The sequence below is a fragment of the Vulpes vulpes genome, chromosome X (assembly GCF_048418805.1).
Source record: "Vulpes vulpes isolate BD-2025 chromosome X, VulVul3, whole genome shotgun sequence".
NCBI lineage: Eukaryota > Metazoa > Chordata > Mammalia > Carnivora > Canidae > Vulpes > Vulpes vulpes.
Genome location: NC_132796.1, coordinates 95,851,234 through 95,870,594, shown reverse-complemented (window position 1 = coordinate 95,870,594; position 19,361 = coordinate 95,851,234). Strand labels below are relative to the sequence as shown.

The following is a 19,361-nucleotide window of genomic DNA, read 5'->3' as shown; positions in this document are numbered from 1 at the left end:
AGTTTTGGTATGTTGTAATTTTTTATTCGGTACCATATAATTTCCTTTCTGATTCTTCTTTGTTTTTTTTTTTTTAATTGACTCAAGTGTTGCTTAGTTTCCAAGTTTCTGTCAATTTCCCAAATTTCTTTTAAATATTAATTTTCAATTTAACTCCACTGAGAATGGAGAACATATTTTGCATTTTAAAATTTATTGAAGCTTGTTTCATGGTTTAGTTATCCAAGATAATGTTCTATTTGCCCTTGGGAAAATGTCTGTTCTGCTGTTGTCAGATGGAGTATTCAAAATATATGTATTAAAACTACTTGGGTTATTTCATTGTTCAAGTCTTCTATAGCCTTCCTGACCTTCTGCCTAGGTGTTTATCCATTATTGGAAGTGGAGTATTGTGTCTCTGACTATTGTTGAATTTACTATTTCTTCCTGAAATTCTACCTGCTGTTCAGAGTGTATGTGTGTGTGTGTGTGTGTATACATATATATATCATAACTTCCTAATGTGTTGACACTTTTATCAGTATAAAATAGTTTATTTCTAATAGCATTTTTGGTTCTCAAATCTATTTTATCTTATATTAGTATAGCCACTGAAGCTTTCTTATGTTTCTGTCTGCAGAATACATCATTTTCCATCTTTTTTTCAACCTATTTTTTTATCTTTGACTATTTTAAGTCATTGATGTCTAAAGTGTTTCTCCTCTAGATATCATATAGTAGAGTCTGTCTTTTTTAATAGTTAAGTCTAGTTTGACAATCTACATCTTTTGTTTGGATTACTCAATCCATACATATTTAGTCTAATTCCTGTTATAGTTGAATTTGTGTCTACCATTTTACTTTTGTTTTCAGTATGTCTCAAATCTTTTCTGTTCCTTTATTCCTCTCTTATTTCTTCTCATGAATTAGGTATTTTCTATTTTGAGATTTTGAGTCCTGTAATAAATTTTCACTATATTTTTGAGTCATTTTCTTAGTGGTTGTTTTAGGGTATGCCATATGTATCTTAAATTCTTGGGACCTTTCAATTTATAATAATTTTAGTAAGATATACAAATGTCACTGTTAGATTCATTCCGTTTTCCCCTAGTTGTGCTATTATTTATATACAAATTATATCTCCATATGTATAGACCTAATTTACATTGTGAAAATTACCACTTTTGAAGAATGTCTTTTATTGTAAGGCTGATAAAAGAAAAAAAAAGAGTAGGTATACATTCATAAGATTTGCTATATATTTTTTAAGATTTGTTTTATTTAACTTTTTATTTAGCATTTCTGATTCTCTTTATTGGTTTCTGTGTATTTAAATTACCATTTAATGTCATTTCTTGGGGGAGGGGGCAAGATGGTGGAAGAGTAGGGTCCCCAAGTCACCTATCCCCACCAAATTACCTAGATAACCTTCCTTTTTTTTTTCCTAGATAAATCATTCTGAAAACCTACGAATTCGGCTTGAGATTTAAAGAGAGAACAGCTGGAATGCTACAGTGAGAAGAGTTCCCACTTCTATCAAGGTAAGGAAAAAAATAAAGAAACAAAAGGCATCCAAGGGGGAAGGGCCCCAGGAGGAGCTGGGTTAAGGCCCCGCCTCGAGTGCCCCCAGGATAGGAAAGCCCCGCCCAGAGAAGCAGGAGCTTCACCAATCTTCCAGACAGAAAGGCGCTTGTAGGGAGTTGGAGCAGGATCCCAGGAGGGGCAGGGATGCCCTCAGGGTCCCAGGGACACTAACAGAGCACCTGCACCCCTGGGAGAGCGCACCACACCCCATGGCGGAGCTCCCTAAAGGGCTGCAGCGTGCGCCCAGTGGGGCCTTGAGAGCGCTATTCCAGTGGTTCAGGCCCCCGAGCCCAGGGCGCCCAGGGACACAGCCCAACATCCGGCGCTCCCCCCCGGACAGGTAGAGGCCGGGAGGACACAGGATAGCAAGGACGCTCCTGCCACCGGGATCGGGTGATGAATGGGGACATCTTTGCCTTGTTCATGACCTTAATAAGAAAGCTTCTGTTTCTCACTTTTAAGTATGATGCTAACTGATGACTTTTTGTAGATGTTCTTTGTTTTGTTGAGAAAGCCTTCCTTTATTTATTTATTGAGGGTTATTTTTTACATGAATTGGCATTGGATTTTGCCAAATGATTTTTTATATGCATTGATGCAATCATATGCCTATTGATATGATGCTTTACATTAATTGATTTTGAATATTGAACCAATCTCCCTTGCCTGGAATGAATTCCTCTTGGTCCTGATTTATAATTCTTTTGTACATTGTTGGATTTAATTTGATATTTTATTGAGGATTTTTGCATCTATGTTCATCAGAGTAATTGCTCTTTAGTGTTCTGTTCTTATAATGTTTTCTTTGGTGGTGTTATTAAGGTAATGTGTGTTTCAAAAATGGGTTAGGAAGTAATCCCTCTTATTCTATAATCTGGAAGAGATAATAGAAAATTGATAGAATTTCTACCTTGAATTTTAGGTAGAATTCAACAGTGAAATCATTTGGCCCTGGTATTTTTTGTTTTGAAAGGTTGTCACTTACTGATTCAAGTTTTTAATAGACAGAGGGATTTTCAGATTTTGTAGTTCTTGTGTAAGGTTTGGTAGATTCTGTCTGTAAAGGAATTGGCCTATTAAGGTTATTAAGATTATTAAATGTGTGACCATAGCATTGTTAGGTAGTAGTATATATTGTCTTTTAAATGGTTACACAATTTTTTGTTGATGCTGCCCCTTTCATTTATGAGATTAGTAATTAGAGTATTCTCCATCCTTTCTTAGTTACCTTGGCTAAAGTTTTGTAAATGTTATTCTTTTTTTTATAGTCAGCTCTGTGTTTCTTTGTTTTTTCCCTAATGATTTCCTATTTCCAATTTCACCGAATTCTGCTGAAATCTTTTCTTCTGCTTACTTTGGAATTAATTTGTTCTTGTTTAATTTCCTAAACTGGAAAGTTATATTACTGATTTTAGCTGTTTCTTGTTTTGTAACATGCAGTCAATTGTATAAACTTCCCCGCAAGCACCGTTTTCACTACATTCCGCAAATTTTGAGACATTATGCTTTCATTTTTATTAGGTTAAAATATTTTTTAAAATTTCACTTGATATTTAGTTTTTGACCCATGTTTTATTTAGAAGTATGCTGTTTGAGAATTTCCGGTCATCTTTCTGTTTTTCAGTTCTGGTTTAATTTCATTCTTGTTTAAAAGCATATATTGTATGACTTCTATTTCTTTAAATTTGGTTTGGTGGGGGATCCCTGGGTGGCGCAGCGGTTTAGCGCCTGCCTTTGGCCCAGGGCGCGATCCTAGAGACCCGGGATCGAATCCCACGTTGGGGTCCCGGTGCATGGGGCCTGCTTCTCCCTCTGCCTATGTCTCTGCCTCTCTCTCTCTCTCTCACTGTGTGCCTATCATAAATTTAAAAAATAAAAAAAAAATGGTTTGGTGTGTTTTATGATCCAGAATGTGGTAGGTATATCATGGTAAATGCTCCATGTAAGCTTACAAAGTATGCACATCCTACTGTCATATATTATTCTATATATGTCAATTATATCTAATTATGCTGTTCAGTTTAACTCTGTCCTTACTGATTTGCTGCCTGATGGATTTGTTTATTACTGATAAGGGGTATTGAATTTCCAATTATAATAGTGATTTCATCTATTTCTCCTTCCAATTCTAGCAGTTTTCACCTCATGTATTTTGATGTTGTGCTGTTAGGTACATACACATTAAAGATCATTATGTCTTCTTGTTTAATTGACCCCTTTATCATCATGTAACGTCCATCTTTATTCCTTTTAATTCTCTTTCTCTGAAGTCTGCTCTGTCTGAAATTAATATAGCTACTCTGGCTTTCTTATAATTAGTGTACTTAGCATATATTTCATCATATATTTAATGTACATGTGTCTATATTTAAAGTGGATTTATTGGGGTGCCTGTGTGGCTCACTCAGTTAAGTGTCTTCCTTCACCTTGGGTTGGTCCCAGGGTCCTGGAACTGAGCTCCGCATCAGGATACCTGCTCAGTGGGGAACCTGTTTCTCCCTCTGCCTGTCACTCCCCCTACTTATGCTCTCTTTTTGGCTGTCAAATAAATAAATAAAATATTTTTTAAAAAATAAAGTGGATTTCTTGTAGACATGCAGTTGAGACTTAGCTTTTTATCTACTCTGAAAATTTCTGGCTTTTTAATGCTTATGCTTAGTAATTGTTGGATGCCAGACATCAAGTTGTATTACAATGTTGTAGTAATCAAAACAGTGTGGTACCAGCACAAAAATAGATATATAGATCAATGGAACAGAAGAGAAAACCTAGAATGAAACCCAAAATTATATGGTCAATTTATTTTCAACAAAGCAGGAAAGAATATCTAGTGGGCAAAAGGTAGTATTTTTAACAAATGGTGTAGGGAAAACTTGTCAGCTACATGCAAAAGAATGAAACTGGACCACTATATTATACCTTATACAAAAAAAAAAAAAACACTCAATGGATCAAGGACCTAAATGTGAGATTTGAAACCATAAATCCTAGAAGAGAGCATAAGCAGAAATGTCTCTGACATTGGCCATAGCAACATTTTAGTAGATGTCTCCTGAGGCAAGTGAAATAAAAGCAAAAATAAACTATTGGAACTTAATCAAAATAAAAAAGCTTCTGTACAGTGAAGGAAACAATCAACAAAACTAAAAGACAACCTACTGAGTGGGAGAAGATATTTGCAAATGACATATCTGATAAAGGGTTAGTATCCAAAATTTTAAAAGGACTCATACAACTCAACACCCAAAAGACAAATCTTAAAAGACGGGCAGAAAACATTAACAGACATTTCTCCAAAGGAGACATCCAGATGTCCAAAAAGCACATGAAAAGATGGTCAACATCATTCATCATCAGGGAAATTCAAATCAAAACTACAATGGGATATCACTTCACACTTGTGTGAATGGCTAAAATAAAAAAACACAAGAAACAAGTATTGGCAAGGATGTGGAGAAAAGGAACCCTCTGCCACTGTTGGTGGGAATGAAAACTGGAGCAGCCATTCTGGAAAAAAAAAGTATGGCTATTCCTCAAAAATTAAAAATAGAAGCACCATAAGATCCTACAATCACACTACTGGGTTTTCACCCCCAATATATGAAAACAGTATTCGAAGGGATACATGCTTCTCTATGTTTATAGCAGCGTTATGGACAGTAGCCAAATCATGGAAGCAGTTCAGTGTTCATCAATGGATGAATGGATAAAGATGAGATTATTAGAATATATTAGATATATTCTTAGAATATATTAGAATATTATTCAGCATAAAAAGGAATGAAATATTGCCATTTGCAACAACATCAAAGGAGCTACAGAGTACTTTAAGTGGAATAGGTCAGAGAAACATAAATACCATATGATTTCTTTCATGTGGAATTTAATAAAGGAATAAAAACAAAGGGAAAACACAGAGAGACAGAGAGACAGAGAGAGAGAGAGAGTTCGAGAAACAGACTATTAAATATAGAGAACAAATTGATGGTAACCAGAGGGAAAGTGAGTTGGGGGATGAGTGAAATAGGTGATGAGGATTAAGGAATGCACTTGTCTTGCAGAGCACTGGTGATATATGAAATTGTTGAATCACTATATTGTACACCTGAAACTAATATATACTATATGCTAACTACAATGAAATTTAAATTAAAAAATAAGAGTATTTGGTGATATAGTTGGATTAATGTCTACTATGTGTGTTACTTTTTTCTATTTATTGATCTTTTTCTTTGTTCCTTTTTCTGCCTTTTGTGGTTTTAATTACACATTTTATTATTCCTTTTTCTCTCCTTTACCAGCATATCAATTAAACTTCTTTTTAAAATTTTTCATATACAACTATTCCATTTCTACATTCAAATATACTACTTCATAGGTTGTGTAAGTACCTTATATAAAAAGTATGCCTAATTCTCCCTCTAAAACTTTTTGCTACTGTTGCCATTCATTTCAATTATATGTTATTATTATTAAATTCATTGTTATTATTTTGAAAAATGTTATATACTAGATTAATCATTAGAAAAATGGAAGATTTTTATTTTACTTTCACTTTTTCTTTCTCTATTGCTCTTCCTTTATGTTCATGTTCCGACCCATATCATTTTCTTTCTTTCTGAGGAATTTTCTTTTAACATTTCTTGAGAGACAGGGCTACTACAATGAATTCCCACAATATTTATTTATCTGACAAAGTCATTATTACTCCTTCACATTTGAAAGGTAATTTTGCAGGATACATAATTGTGACTTGATGCTTTTGTCTTCTCAATATTTTTTTTTCTCAATATGTCTTAAATATTCACTTTGCCCTCTTCTTGCTTGTATGATTCCAGGGGAGAAATGGTATGCAATTCTTATCTTTTCTCCTCCATAGGTAACGGCTCTCCCCTGCTCACATCTCCAAATTCTTTCAAGACCTTCCCCTCCACCCCCAACCCCCCCAGTTATCCTATTTGACTTTCTCTGAGATTTCTGGATCTGATTTGGTTTCTGACATTCATTTGGGGGAATGCTCAGTCATTATTACTTCAAATATTTCTTTTGTTCTTTTTTCTATTCTCCTTCTGGTATTCCTAATACCCATACATTTAATCTTCATAGTTTTCCCACTGTTCTTGGATATTCTGTTCCATTTTTTTCATTGGTTTTCTCGGCTTTTTGATTAAGAAGACTATGTTGACATATCCTCAAACTCAGGGATTCTTTCTTTAGCTGTGTCAAGTCTATTAAAAGTTTATCAAAGGCATCTCCGTTTCTGTTACAGTGTTAGGATTTTTAAACTATTTCTTAGTGTCTTCATTCTCACTGTTTATATTATCCAACTACTCTTGTATTGTTTAATTTTTCTATTAGAGATTTTAGTATATTAATCATAGTTATTTGAAATTGTTTCTCTGGTAATCTCCAAATTCCTGCTATATTAAACACTGATTCTAATATTTGATCTGTCTCTTGAACCTGTGTTTTATGACTTTTAGTATTTTTTTATTATTATTGAAAACTGGACATTATGTACTGGGTAAAAGGAACTGTGAGACTTTAGTAATATGTTAAATGGGAATACAGAAAGCATCCTATAGTTCTATGATTAGATCTTAGTCTTTTAGGGACCCTGTACCCTTGACTTGTGAACTTCAAAAGTGCTTTTATCCTCCGACCTCTTTAGGTGGGACGAAGGATTAGCTAGAAGACTAGCTTGAGTTGAGTATGTCCATTTCCCCATTTGGAGAGCTAGAAGGAGCTAGAGTTAGATATTTCTTTCTCTCCAGGTTAGTTTGGCTTTGGTAAACTCCAAACTCTAGCAAAATATTTTGCTCTAGCAAAATAGTTTTTCTTGAAAGCAGTCTGTGTTAAGAAGAACAGAATGTTTTGGTATATTTCAAATGGTTGTTTTTTCCCTCCTCTTGCCAGAATCATAAGGAGGTTTTTCTCTGATCTTAATTGTAAGAACCTAATAGAGTTCCTGGAGGTAATACAAAGGTGTGTGTTCCCTAAGGCTGGTATGTACTCCTAGAATTTTTCATTCTCAGAATTGTTCACACTGAACCTTTGGAAGTTTGCCAATTACAGTTTAAATTTTCCTATCCTGTACTGATTTTTGGCTCATAGGTCTCTGCTCAGAAAAGTTGTGCTGTATATAGCTGACTGGTTGTTTCTCCAATTTTGGGCCAGTGATTTGCCTTGTGATCTCAGTTCTTTGAGAGATTCTAAAATGAGTTGCATGTTTTCAGTTTTTTACTTGTTTTTAGGGTGGAATGATAACATTAAAACTCCCTTCATGATGAACTTGCAACCAGATTTGAAAATACTTTGGTCTTCACATAGCATTCTCACTTCCTAAGTCACTATGTTTTGCTTAACATATCTTATAACCACCAAAAATTAACTAATTAGTTTGCTTTTTGTGTCTATCTCTTCAACTAGAAAATGAAGGATCTTCCATGAAAGCATAAACTTATGTCTTGTGAAACATAGTATACCTTTCACCTAAGACAATTGCTAATATCCAGGAGGCACACCTTATTTATTTTAAATTTTATAATATTTTTTAAAGATTTTATTTATTTATTTATTTGAGCAACAGAGAGAAAGAGGGAGCATGCACATGCAGGGGGAGGGGAAGAGAGAGAGAGAATATCAAGCAGACTCCTCCTTGAGCACAGAGCAGAATTTGGGGCTCCATCCCACCACCATGAGATCATGACCTGAGCCAAAGTCAAGAGTCAGATGCCCCATCAACTGAGGCACCCAGGTGTTCTAACTTAATTATTTTTAAAATTAATGTTGGTACGAGCCACCTGAAAGCCACCTGAAAATTACCTGAAATATAGGGTAAATTTTTGATTTAGTGTTCATTTGATTTTATGATTTTATTTTTTTATTTATTCAACTTAGATATAAGAGCAGTTTCCTTCAGTGTAAGTAACACTCTAAATATTCAATTGTAATAAAAGTATAGGGAGCCCGGGTGGCTTAGTGATTTAGGGCCACCTTCGGCCCAGGGCTTGACCCTGGAGACCCGGGGATCGAGTCCCACGTTGGGCTCCTTGCATGAAGCCTGCTTCTCCCTCTGCCTGTGTCTCTGTTTCTCTTTCTCTCTGTCATGAATAAATAAATAAAATCTTAAAAAAAAAGTATATCAGAATGTGGGCCAGCATCAATAAGAGTTGGAGATCTCTCAGCCTATATGGCTGTGCATTTAAACAGAATTATCTGTAACAGTTGGTATTGGATGTAATCTCTGTTGAATTCAGTTTCTTAAAAAAATAAATAAATGCAAAACCAACAATGGAAGCAACATGAGATAGACTGAAAAAGGGAGTAACAAAATAAAGGTTATTGTTACATGACACTGGTGAATTTTAGGCAACCTGATAGACCTTCCACTGCTTGCTGAGAGTACATTCATCTCTAACTATAGAAGTTCTGAATGTTACACATTCATAGATATTAAAATTGTGATTCTGGGCATAATAAGATGCCAAGTTTCCACTGAGCTACTCTTTAACAACATTTCTAAACACTGATCTTTTTATTGTCATTGTAGTTCCTTGTTTGTTTCCTCTAATGTTTATAATTCTTAATGCTAATTATGTATAATGGTTTCTAGACATTAAGACATAAGAAAAGAGAAAGGAATTTTAATAATTGTTCTATATTTTTAAAATAAGAATGCCCTTTTCAGACAAGCTGCGTGTCATTTGTAATAACAAACAATTTTATAAATTGTGAATATTTAAGGTATCAATCTTGAAAAATTGTATCTAAAAATCCAATGATAATCATTATCTTTCTCAGAATATAAGTATCAAATCCTTTTTTAAAAATTAAGTTAATTTGTTCTCTAACTCCTAAAAAAGTGTATGTCTTATGTATTGATGACACGTATCCTAAATTTACAACTCACAATTAAGAACAAATAAAGGAATTTACTCATGGATTTTGTTTTTCTTATTATTTCTATCAGTTGTATTTACAATCAAGTTTATTGATTAAAAGTAAGGCCCAAAGTGCTATCATTACTGGATTATTTCACTCTTATTAATGTTCTAGTAGTTCTCTAAGTGTAATCTGATGAGATTGTTTATAAGGATGTTAATTATAGGTTTTATTACATTTTAACAATCAGTAATGAAGCAATTGATTATACCAAACAGTGAGTCAATCTGACTGAATTAATCCTACTAACCCCAGTCCAGCTATAGCTATTTAATTTATTTTTTTAATTATTTAGTTTTTTTTTTAATTTTTATTTATTTATGATAGTCACAGAGAGAGAGAGAGAGGCAGAGACACAGGCAGAGGGAGAAGCAGGCTCCATGCACCGGGAGCCCGACGTGGGATTCGATCCCGGGTCTCCAGGATCGCGCCCTGGGCCAAAGGCAGGCGCCAAACCGCTGCGCCACCCAGGGATCCCTATTTAATTTATTTTAAATAGTGTTACAGGATCATATGGGTACAATTTTATAGATTACTACTATTATTTTAAGTTGTGTGGTTTAACAAACAACAATATTCTCAAAGACATAAAACAAACAAAATACATATATTTATATATGTAAATATCATAACATAATATATGTGTATATATATATATATATTTACTTATGTTATTTTAGACTTTAATGTATTCTGTAACTCTATTGACCTCTTGGATTTTGTTGGCATGTGTTGACCCTACTAGACTCTATTAAGCATGTCTATGCTGGATTCAGCTAGATTTGTATGAAAGTGTCTCCACATGTCTTCCCATTCAGAAATCTACACTGAAGAAATGTATCCATTATCTGGGGAATAATCTTTTAATGATTAAAGGTCAAATATTGTAATGAATGACAGTAAAAAAGCCACAGGCCACATCATTGCATCTAAAGTTTTTGTTCACATGCAGCAAATGTCATACGGCTATGACCAAACTCAATAGGGCAGAGAAACAAAGCAAGGACAAAAATGGAACAAATGTTCATGAATAGAAGCTCAACCTACCACAAAAGATTCATTATTTACCAACATAAATTTCTTTACTCCTAATTTTTATCCCTTAACATGGAAAATAAATATGTATTTTTAGATCAGAAAGGTTTCTCGTTGTGACATTACATTCAAAGACCAAAAATAAACACCAGATATTTTCATATCCTAACCATCAAAAATATGATTGATAAATGTATCTAATCCTTCTTAAGCCTATTAGTTTCTAACCTGTAACCTTTTGAGCAATGTATTTCACACAGTTTTGATTGAATTTTCTTATTTTTTATTTTTAATTTACCAAGAAAAACAATTTTTTCATATTTAGAAACAACTTTGGAACAGCCAGCAGATATAGTAATCTTGGAAAACTAGTTAAAAAGTGATTAAATAAACATGAATATCAATATAGCTAAAGCAACAGTTCATTGATAAATTGTACTTTCCCTACAAAAATATGTTGTTTGAATATTTCACTTCATTGTGTTTCTAAAATGTATCTAAGACAATAAGGGATTCCTCAACTGTTCATTGGTTCTATTATAACAGAAGGTATCATAACATAGAATATATATTTTTGGACTAGGAGGATATATATGATTCTACAGTTATCCATTAAAATTAGGTCATACAGTGAATTAGGGTTTTTTTCATGTTTCTCTATTACTATTCCCTTGTATTTCTAAACATATAGTACTACACTAGCAGACACATACCCCACAGAGACATACACAGAGAACATGTGTGCATGCAAGATAGATAGGGAGATAGATATCAACAGAATTCCCATGAGATCTTATTGTTTTTATAATCCGCTATCAGTTTTCGTCTTGTTATCGTCTTGCAAATAATCTTATCAAGTTTCCAGGCGCTTGGCTTAACATAAGGCATAATAGGAAAAACCTAAGAAAGAATTATCTGTGCTTTAAGCACACAGTGGAAACTGGGACAACTGTAAAAAGTTACTAATTTTAATAATCTGGATCTATTCAACTTAGTCAACCAGTGGGAAAATAATTATCATTCCTGCCTGTCTGAAAAGTTATAAGAGCCCATATGTGTAGGATTCAGACAGTCTTCCCTCTTTCTGAAGAGTCTCAGAAATAATGTTCAGTAAAAAGCCCACTAGTCTCATTTACTCTGCATGAAAAGGTACTGAATGCCACCAAACCAGCAGTGAGTGACTTTTTCCTCTTCATTTAATTACAGCAAGAATTGTTTACACACAGTAAGGGATAGGAGACTTTCAAACTAAAAAATAATACTTTCAAATATTTTTTAAAAAATTGTAATGACCAGGAAGGGAAAAGTAATGTGTGGGAAATATCAGGAAGGGAGACAGAACATAAAGACTCCTAACTCTGGGAAACAAACTAGGGGTGGTGGAAGGGGAGGAGGGCGGGGGATGGGGGGGAATGGGTGACGGGCACTGAGGCGGACACTTGACGGGATGAGCACTGGGTGTTTTTCTGTATGTTGGTAAATTGAACACCAATAAAAATTAATTTATAAAACAAACAAACAAACAAACAAACAAACAAACAAAAATTGTAATGACCAGTGGAAATTATCCAGTAAAATATCCAGTAGAACTGTAGTAGAAGTATAAGAAAAACTATAGGACTAAGAACACTGTTTGTCAACAAGGTATTTAAGATTCTTCACTTGAGACATAAGAACAACTCCTAATATTAAAGATCACATTTGAATTGGAAATGACCAATAAGAAGTGATACTTTAAGGAACTTAAAATGCATCACTAAAGTAAACCACTAAATTACTCTTCATGTTGACCAATTTAGAACACTATATGTGCATCACAAAATTTTTCTATCAGCAATTTTTATCTTTTTCTCCTTTATTTTTTGCTTTTCTTCCTACATATTTTTAAAAAGATTTTATTGATTTATTCATGAGAGACACAGAGAGAGAGAGAGATGCAGAGACACAGAAAGAGGGAGAAGCAGGCTCCATGCAGGGAGCCCAATGTGGGACTCAATCCCGGGTCTCCAGGATCACGTCCTTGGCCGAAGGCAGACGCTAAACCACTGAGCCACCCGGGGGTCCCTTTCTACGTATTTTTATATTAAATTTACATGTGAAAAAAAAAGTTTTGTGTGAGGTGAATGAATAAACATATACCAATATTTAATTATTGGTATATTTTTAGTTTCCCACTTATGGTACAAGCTTTGCAAAAGTCTAGGTATTGGACACCATAAATCTGAACAGTGTACTTCCTTAATCATTCACAAAACAGACAGAATCGAATTTCCTTAGAAATTTTTGTCTTATCTGTCTTATAATTTGATTGTCTTAGTTTATTTAGCTAACTTTAATTTTTTTTAGATAATCATATATTCACAGTTGTAAGAAATAAAATATAGAGACACCAATTACACTTTTATCAGTTCCCCTCAATGTTAACATCTTGCAAAACTATACTACAACACCACAACCAGTATATTAACATAAGTACAATTTACTAACCTTGTTCAGATTTTCTCTTCTTACTTATTTGCATACATCCCTGTTTAGATTCATGCAGTTTTGTTCTTATAAACACCACTCACAATCAATACAAAACAGTTCAAATTTGCAAGGATCCCTGATGTTGTCCTTTAATAATCAAACACATGCATCCTTCCCTGTGTCCCAATTTAGCACCTGGCAGTCAGTTCTCCATTTCCATAACATTATATTTTTAAGAATGTTATAAGGAGATGTCAAATAAAATGGAAGACGAAGGAAGGCTGAAACACTGCCCAGCCTTAAAAGAATGGAAAAACAAAGTAAATAGAATAAACTTTTCTGGAAGTTAACCCAAAACTTGTAGCAATTCAAAAGCTTGCAGGAAACCATTTCTGAGAAAAATGCCTGAAAATCAGTAAGAAGAGAGAGCTTTGGAGAACTTTAGCTGACTCTAGTCTGTTGTTACACTCTCTAGCTCAGAAGTAACATTAAAAATAACACACATTCTCAGTACTAGAGAAAGCAACAATTGCTATTATTTGATCTGTATGGTAAATCACTAGGACACCATCTCAAAAGATTTGTATTGTTTTGCCCAGGCCACTACATGGGGATATTTGTTGAATAATTTGCAGGCATATATTTTACCCACTGATGCCAGAAATGATAAATAGTTGAGACAAACAAGAGACTAACCAAAAAGCTTGGGAGGAAATGTTGGGGAATAAAATGTACATAAAGGGTTTTAAACTTTGAACATATTTTGAGACTTTAGAGGATAATATGCATGCTCAGTGCTGTGTACATGCTCAGAAAAGACCAGAGAAGACTCTCAACCCCCACTTCTGGTTGACCTTGAGGCTCTGCATAGGCAGGAAGTGAACACTAAGGCAGAGCTGTAAACTTCCCAGCTGAGTATTGAAGGAGTGACGGAACTTATATGAATGGCCCCTTCAGGAAATATGAGAAAGATTTTGCTTCCAGAAGCTTACCGAAATTTCTGTCCAATCATTAGCTGACTATAAAGCTGATAAAGATTTCAATGGACAACAAAAATACAGACTTCATAGAAGAAATTCAGAAAAGTTACTTAACAAACAAAACAAATCACAACCTCAAACAGCCACAAAGGCAAACCCTGGGGAGAAGAAAAAATATAATTTTCTGAGTTGTTACATTACAGTATTAAAAATGCCTAGTTTTCATTTCTATACTCTAACAATGAGACTGAAGAAAGAGAAATTAAGGAGTCAATCCCATTTACAATTGCACCCAAAAGCATAAGATACCTAGGAATAAACCTAACCAAAGAGGTAAAGGATCTATACCCTAAAAACTATAGAACTCTTCTGAAAGAAATTGAGAAAGACACAAAGAGATGGAAAAATATTCCATGCTCATGGATTGGCAGAATTAATATTGTGAAAATGTCAATGTTACCCAGGGCAATTTACACGTTTAATGCAATCCCTATCAAAATACCATGGACTTTCTTCAGAGAGTTGGAACAAATTATTATAAGATTTGTGTGGAATCAGAAAAGACCCCGAATAGCCAGGGGAATTTTAAAAAAGAAAACCATAGCTGGGGGCATCACAATGCCAGATTTCAGGTTGTACTACAAAGCTGTGGTCATCAAGACTGTGTGGTACTGGCACAAAAATAGACACATAGATCAATGGAACAGAATAGAGAACCCAGAAGTGGACCCTGAAATGTATGGTCAACTAATATTTGATAAAGGAGGAAAGTCTATCCATTGGAAGAAAGACAGTCTCTTCCATAAATGGTGTTGGGAAAATTGGACATCCACATGCAGGAGAATGAAACTGGACCACTCTCTTTCACCATACACAAAGATAAACTCAAAATGGATGAGAGATCTAAATGTGAGACAAGAGTCCATCAAAATCCTAGAGGAGAACACAGGCAACACCCTTTTTGAACTTGGCCACAGTAACTTCTTGCAAGACACATCCACAAAGGCAAAAGAAACAAAAGCAAAAATGAACTATTGGGACTTCATCAAGATAAGAAGCTTTTGCACAGCAAAGGATACAGTCAACAAAACTAAGAGACAACCTACAGAATGGGAGAAGATATTTGCAAATGACATATCAGATAAAGGGCTAGTTTCCAAAATCTATAAAGAACTTATTAAACTCAACACCCAAGAAACAAACAATCCAATCATGAAATGGGCAAAAGACATGAAGAGAAATCTCACAGAGGAAGACATAGACATGGCCAACATACACATGAGAAAATGCTCTGCATCACTTACCATCAGGTAAATACAAATCACAACCACAATGAGATACCACCGCACACCAGTGAGAATGGGGAAAGTTAACAAGGCAGGAAACCACAAATGTTGGAGAGGATGCAGAGAAAAGGGAACCCTCTTACACTGTTGGTGGGAAGGTGAACTGGTGCAGCCACTCTGTAAAACTGTGTGGAGGTTCCTCAAAGAGTTAAAAATAGACCTGCCCTATGACCCAGCAATTGCACTGTTGGGGATTTACCCCAAAGATTCAGATACAATGAAACGCCGGGACACCTGCACCCCGATGTTTCTAGCAGCAATGTCCACAATAGCCAAACTGTGGAAGGAGCCTCGGTGTCCATCGAAAGATGATGGATAAAGAAGATTTGGTTTATGTATACAACGGAATATTACTCAGCCATTAGAAACGACAAATACCCACCATTTGCTTCAATGTGGATGGAACTGGAGGGTATTATGCTGAGTGAAGTAAGTCAATCAGAGAGACAAACAGTGTATGTTCTCATTCATTTGGGGAATATAAATAATAGTGAAAGGGAATATAAAGGAAGGGAGAAGAAATGTGTGGGAAATATCAGGAAGGGAGACAGAACATAAAGACTCCTAACTCTGGGAAATGAACTAGGGGTGGTGGAAGGGGAGGAGGATGGAGGGTGGGGGTGAATGGTTGATGGGCACTGAGGGGGGCACTTGAGGGGATGAGCACTGGGCGTTATTCTGTATGTTGGTAAATTGAACACCAATAAAAATTAATTTATTAAAAAAATAAATAAAAGATCTACACTTAGTTGCTGCAGGACCACCATTTAAACAATGGTCCTTGCTCCATTCGTGCTATATTAACAGCAGCCACTGCCTCTGCCCTGTGATCTCTGGCTGCACTTCATCCTTCTCTTCCTGCTGAGCCACATTCATCTTAGACCTATAACCATCGTCTCCGTTCCACAGTGGGAGTCACTTGTCCTGGGTGGGCCATCTTGCATCCCTGGGCTTTTCTGATCATGGTTACTTCAGGACATTCTGGATAGTGACTGCAGTCCCGCCACCTTTGCCCTGGATCCCAGACCCCTGGGGAACTGCCCCCAACCCTTTTTGTCCCTCACTTCCTTGGGGGATATAGTCCCTGTATGACCTCTCAGTCTTGTGCCTCATCACCTCTGTCCAACTGTTGTCTAGCTACAGCAGGAGGCATCCCTCAGAAAGGGAGCCACAAAGAAGGAGCAAAAGAAGGTGTAGGCCACCCTGGCAGGGCAGCTGCCCAGCAGCTTATCTCAGAGCCTCAAGGGCTGGCAAAGACCCACAACGGTCATGAGTGGAGGCAGCAAGTCCTGGACCAGGCCACCAATTTGGCCATGGGTCCTTCAGACACAACCCAAACTAAAGAAGCAAGCCCTTTCCCTGGGCTGCTGCTGGCCATGGTCCCTGGCCAACCCTTGTTCAGAAAAGAGGTTTTAAAATCAAAGATGGGAAAATCATAGAAAATTGCCACTCCCCTCGGCCAGCTTGTTCATAGTATACTTTCGTGTGAACAACCAAAGATATTCAGAAAAGCAAATATAATTTACCACTAACAATGATTACCTTTGCAAGAAGAAGTGAAAATAACTTTTGGCAGTATTCTCTTTCATCCAATATAATCTGAATCAGAGAAACAAAACAAAACAAGAACACAGCCCTTTTAAAAACAGTGAAACACTGCAAATATGCATTTGAAGAAATCAGCATTTTTAACTGAAGTGAACCAAAAGGAAAATTATACTGGGGCAAAGTTTAGGGATACACCTTCTCTGTTCTTCCAAAACCTCTTAGTCATTGTATGGGAAGCACTACTGATAGTTCCAGCCACAACAGGGAGTTAATGGCAGTGCACTTAAAGGCTCACCTGGGGCAGCTGGGGACAGTCAGTCAAGCATCTGACTCTTGGTTTCCACTCAGATCCTCATGTCAGACCTGAGAGATCAGCCCTGAGTCCAGCTCTGCTCCAGACTCCTGCACCCTCTGCCTCTCCCCTGCTCTCTAAACTAAATATATCTTTATAAACAAAACAAAACAAAGCAAAACAAAACTCTCCTAAAAGTTCAAACTTAGATCTCAGATTGTTTATCTGGAAAACAGCTTTTTTCAAAATCCCTGGACTCTTGAAAAGAAAATTGATACAGAAATGGAAATTTGCCTTGTAACATACAAGTGCAAAAGATGAGTTTAAAGATTACAAACAATTTATATTATATTTTATATTTTTAAAATACTGTATACCATGTTTATGTGTATATTGTTCATACTTGAAAGTACATTAGAATTTTGTTATAGAAGTATGTATTTTTTCCTACCAAATGATACATGTTTTGTATATACACAATGAAGAAATTTTAAGTGTGCTAAGGCACATGGAAGACTAATTTATTTGCACAGGTTGCTAAGATTGTTTTTAAAGAAATAGCTATCTAATATCAAAGTGAAGATCTAAATGTGAACAGTTACTAATGCAATATGAAGTTTAAATCTGTGGCACAGTCATTGTAAACATGAGGTTTGTATGTGTTTCTCTAAATTGATTTCTGCCTTCTAATCTGTAATTACTGGAAAAATCTTATTCCCATGTTTACTACACATAATTTCTGGTTTTTGATTTGTCCTTTCAAATTTAAAAAAAACCCAAATTTAATGCCAACAACATAGAATGTATTCAAAATTTTAAATACTATAATAGTTTGGCCCCCTCTTAAAATACATAAGATCTATACTTAGACAAATTATAATCTGTCAAACATCAAAAACAGAGAAAGAATCTTGAAAGCAAGCAAGGGAGGAACAACTCATCTTCTATAGGGGATCATCAATAAAATAAATAGCTAATTTCTCACCAGAAACCACTGAAGACAGAATATGGTAGGTGGTCTATTTAAAGTAAAAAAAACAATCCAATCATGAAATGGGCAAAAGACATGAACAGAAATCTCACAGAGGAAGACATAGACATGGCCAACAAGCACCTGAGAAAATGCTCTGCATCACTTGCCATCAGGGAAATACAAATCAAAACCACAATGAGATACCACCTCACACCAGTGAGAATGGGGAAAATTAACAAGGCAGGAAACCACAAGTGTTGGACAGGATGTGGAAAAAGAGGAACCCTCTTGCACTGTTGGTGGGAATGTGAACTGGTGCAGCCACTCTGGAAAACTGTGTGGAGGTTCCTCAAAGAATTAAAAATAGATCTGCCCTATGACCCAGCAATTGCACTTCAGGGGATTTACTCTAGAGATACAGATGCAGTGAAACGCTGGGACACCTGCACCCCAATGTTTATAGCAGCAATATCTACAATAGCCAAACTGTGGAAGGAGCCTCGGTGTCCATCGAAAGATGAATGGATAAAGAAGATGTGGTTTATGTATACAATGGAATATTACTCAGCCATTAGAAACGACAAATACCCACCATTTGCTTCAACGTGGATGGAACTGGAAGGTATTATGCTGAGTGAAATAAGTCAATCGGAGAAGGACCAACATTATATGTTCTCATTCATTTGGGGAATATAAATAATAGTGAAAGGGAATATAAAGGAAGGGAGAAGAAATGTGTGGGAAATATCAGAAAGGGAAACAGAGCATGAAAGACTCCTAACTCGGGGAAACGAACTAGGGGTGGTGGAAGGGGAGGTGGGTAGGGGGTGGGGGTGACTGGGTGACGGGCACTGAGGGGGGCACTTGACGGAATGAGCACTAGGTGTTATTCTATATGTTGACAAATCGAACACCAATAAAAAATAAATTTATTAAAAAATAAAAAATAAAAGAAGAAAGAAAAAAATGACAAGAATTGTATATATAACAAAATAATACTTCAAAAACAAAGAAGTAATTAAAACTGTGGATAAACAAATTTGAGAGTTTGTTGCTAGCTGATTTGACCTATAAGAAGTCCTGTAGGGAGTCCTTCAGGCTGAAATGAGAAGATGGTAATTCAAACTCATAAAACAAAACAAACAAAACACCAGTTAAAGTAAATAACAAAGTGAAGATAAATATACAAAAAAAGTATAAATATGGTTTTT

General features: G+C 35.5%; 1 pseudogene; it reads left to right on the top strand.

The window, feature by feature from the left end:
- The first annotated feature begins 1,772 nt into the window (after positions 1 to 1,772).
- LOC112934654 (proline-rich nuclear receptor coactivator 1 pseudogene) lies at positions 1,773 to 17,252 on the top strand (annotated as a pseudogene).
- Positions 17,253 to 19,361: the final 2,109 nt, after the last annotated feature.